Source organism: Chenopodium album, chromosome 6 (genome assembly GCF_948465745.1).
Source record: "Chenopodium album chromosome 6, dcCheAlbu1.1, whole genome shotgun sequence".
NCBI classification, from domain to species: Eukaryota; Viridiplantae; Streptophyta; class Magnoliopsida; order Caryophyllales; family Amaranthaceae; genus Chenopodium; species Chenopodium album.
The window spans coordinates 73,965,454-73,969,701 of NC_137839.1; the positions used below are offsets into that span (position 1 = coordinate 73,965,454).

At 34.5% G+C, this 4,248-nt stretch overlaps 1 pseudogene; it reads left to right on the plus strand.

Moving 5' to 3' along the window:
* Positions 1 to 384: 384 nt before the first annotated feature.
* Positions 385 to 2,312, plus strand: LOC145635246 (polyphenol oxidase, chloroplastic-like; annotated as a pseudogene).
* The last annotated feature ends 1,936 nt before the right edge of the window (positions 2,313 to 4,248 follow it).

Genomic DNA, 4,248 nt, shown 5'->3' on the forward strand with positions numbered 1-4,248 from the left:
TAGTAGAAACATGCATTTGCTTAATTTGTACGGAGTACCACGTTATGTAGTAATTAGATGAGTTTCTGGTGGACATAAATTAATCCTTGTTTATAAATGCAAATTTGCACGTTAACTTAATTACTAGTCGAAATGTACTTATTATGGTATTGGATTACTACATAAACGGAAATTAAAAACATAAGTACGTAGCCGGTGCCAAATTTCTTAATTTCTATTTCTATCTATTCTGTAATTAGTTTTAATACGTGTTATGACTCTTATGAGGTACGGAGTACTTGTCAATTTTCTTATATGAAAAATGCATTTAATTTGTTAATGATGTTTTTAAGTAACTAAAGTAAGTAATTGATTCCCCTAATTTTATCAACCGTTATAAATATAATGGTAGTACATCTACCCATTCTCCTACCATATGCCCATATACCAATTCAAAAAAAAAAAAAAAAACCATGCACATAATAGCAATGGCCCTATTACTTCCTCCTTCCACCACCACCACCACCACCAACCTCTCCGCCGTCTCACGTAACCCTTTGCTATTGAATTCATCACAACTTACCACCTATAGATGGAGCCAAACTCGCCGTGTTACACCCAAAATTTTATGCAATACCTCAATAAATGATGATCAACACACCCCACAAAAAAACCATGTAGAGACCAAAAAGTTGGATAGGAGAAACATGCTCCTAGGGTTAGGAGGTCTTTATGGGGCAGCCACTTCCTTAAGTGGAGGGTATGTTACCCTAGCTGCTCCAACCGCCCCGGATGTGAGCCAATGTGGGCCATCCATATTAGATAATGGTAAAATCTTAAATTGTTGTCCACCTAAACCCTCACAAGCTATGGACTTCAAGCTACCTATAGTAAGTCCCTATGACTTGAGGACCCGACCCGCGGCCCATTTAGTTGATGGCAAGTACTTAGAAAAGTACTCCAAAGCCCTAGCCTTAATGAAAGCTCTTCCTGATAGTGACCCTCGTAGCTTTAAGCAACAAGCTAATATACATTGTGCTTATTGTAACGGCGGTTATCATCAAGTCGGGTTACTGGATTTGGACTTTCAAGTCCATGGATCTTGGTTATTTTTCCCTTTTCATAGGGCTTACCTTTACTTCTATGAAAAAATCTTGGGTAAGTTGATTGATGACCAGAATTTTGTTATACCATATTGGAATTGGGATCATCCTAATGGTATGGTAATTCCTTCCTTGTTTAATGACCCTAAATCTCCTTTATTCGACCCTATTCGTGATCAAACCCATCTCCCTCCTACGGTCATGGATCTAACCTATGACGGCCCATCCGAACAACCTTACAATAACAACAATATGTCCAAAAATGATCAAATAGCCCTTAACCTTACTATTATGTACCGTCAAATGGTGTCCAATGCCAAGAAACCTACAATGTTCCTAGGGGAACCTTACCGGGCTGGGGATCAACCTAGCCCGGGATCTGGATCTATGGAAAACCAACCACACGGGACGGTCCATACTTGGACCGGTAACCCTCCACCAAATACTCCCACATGGGAGGACATGGGCATTTTTTACTCGGCTGGGCGGGATCCAATCTTTTATGCCCACCATGCTCAAGTGGATAGGACATGGTCCATATGGAAGTCATTGTCCCCTAAGAACCAAGACTTTAAGGACAAAGATTTCTTAAACACCTATTTTTATTTTTATGATGAAAATGCTAAACTAGTAAAAATATATGTACGTGATTGCTTGGATACCAAGAAAATGGGTTACGTCTACCAACCAATGGACCTCCCTTGGCTTAATTCACGTCCAACTCCCCGCCTTCGCCTTAATAAATCATTAAAATCATCGTTCTCTATGGTTAAAAACGCGGTGGCTGCTGAAATCACCGTACCAACAATAACTTTCCCTAGGGCGTTAGACCACATTATACGAACAAACTTACAAAGGCCACAAAAGTCAAGAAGCAAGCTCAAGAAAGATGATGAAGAGGAGATTTTGGTCATTGAGGTCGAGTCAAGGCATGACCTTTACTCAAAATTCGACGTTTATGTCAATGATGAAGATGAAATTCCTACCAAGGAGAACCGTGCTAGGACGGAGTACGCCGGAAGTTACGTGAACGTACCACATAAACATCATAATAAGAAAGGTGATCATGGTAATAACTTGATGATGAAGACTACTATGAAATTAGGGTTAACTGATCTTATTGATGATTTGGGGGCTGATGATGATGAAGGAATTGATGTTATCTTTGTACCTCGTACGGGAAATGAAAACTTGGTTATTAAGGATGTTAGGATTGAGTTTCTTTGTTAATTAATTATTAGTACGTGCTCACTAATTAGTTAAAATGTAATATTTGTTTTGTGTGAATGGAACAGTTGATCATTTTTGTTGATTTGATGATCTTTGTTATAGGTAATTATATTAATAATAATAATAACAAAAGGAGTTATTGGTCTACAACGTTTTATGTAGTCATGCTTTCTATTGCTTAAAATCTATTTTCACCGAGCTTATCTATATTAGAATTTAACTTATTTTGTTCATTTTAAGGTAAAGAGAATAATGCCTAAAAATATATGGATCTTCTTAAATTATATGGATCATTTCAATCGGGGGTTACTCGGTCGTTCTAGATTTATTTGGTCAGGGGTTATTCAGTCAGGGGTTGATTAGTCAGGGATTACCTTGTCAGAATTACTTGTGTGTTAGTTGGTCACACGGTGTGGCCAACCACACACAAAAATTGTTGTTACTTCTTAGTTGTGTTAAAACTTATAAATAATGTAGTTATAATTATTATAAGATGCTCATAAAATAATTAACTGCTTAATCGCTAACATAATAAGATTAATTTAAAATATATCTCCTCTATTTCAAACTAATTGGCTTGAATGGCTACGTTCGAGTAGTTAGACTTTAAATTACTGGACCCTACACTTTAATTAATGTTAATGTCTCTTTCATCAGGTTCACTAATCACTGTCACTAATATTTGGTCAAAGAGGCCCTTTCCACTTATTCAAAGGACAAAGAGAATTGGCCTAATAGTATTTCAACATAATTTAATTGCACTTTGATATTGACTTGTCAATATTAAGAAATATTTGTCAATATAAAGAAATACTCGTCAGTTGTCACACAATTATACACTTATACCCGAAGTTAAAAGGTAATTTAATTAAAAGAGTAAGCAAGAACTAAGTATTAATTACATACACATAATAATAGCACTAATCGATGTATAATTACTTTTAGCTTTTCACTACATATTTTAGTCCAAAAGAGTGAGGGATAGCTCAAGTGGTTAGAGCTTCAATTCCCTCCCGGCTCCAGGATATCTTGGGATCAATTCTCGCCCCTGCCCTAGTGGCTCTCTAAACACCAAAAAAAAAAAAAAAAAAAAATCTAATCCAAAATCCCATTAAAAGTAAAATATAGAACAAACTGCTAACATCATTATTATTATTATTATTATTATTATTATTATTATTATTATTATTATTATTATTATTGATGAATCATTTTTGTAAAAAATACAAAAATAATAAGAAAGAGAATATATTTTGGTACTTATCGAAAGAATATGCCAACGTATATAATAGTATAGGGCTCAATAATCAAATGTAACCAAGTCTCGTTGAGGTAGCTCGTATCATGTGCTACAAACTTCAATTCTGTGTAACTTGGTATCTTATAATTTCACCGATAGCTAAAAACGGCAAATAAAAAAAAAATATAATTACCATCACCTTCGATGTCATTTAATACATTTTTGTACAAATTAAAAAATAAATAACTGAGTGTATTGTAGTATAAATTTCATGTGTGGACTGTGGAGTATATATATATAATATATTTGTTTCATCACCCACCTACGTTAATTTTTCAGGAATAAAAAATGCATGCTAAATAACTCACTCAATCAAACATAAATAGAATCAATTAGAATTGTAATCTTATAAGGATTCTAACTAATATAACTACAAATTACTCCATATTAAATTACATAAAGTAAACAGTGCCTAACTAGTACAAACTTATCAAATTGCTACTTATTAACTCCAACTACTTATTACTAAAGAATTTACACAAATTAATACTCGTACTTACCTTATAACGCTTACAACTTGCTACATACAAAATGTAACTAACACATTATCATTACGTACTTGCATACCTAACAAAGCTTCATCTAGTGGAAAGATTTAATTTGTAAGCACGCCGAGATCAAATATCACAAGGTGAT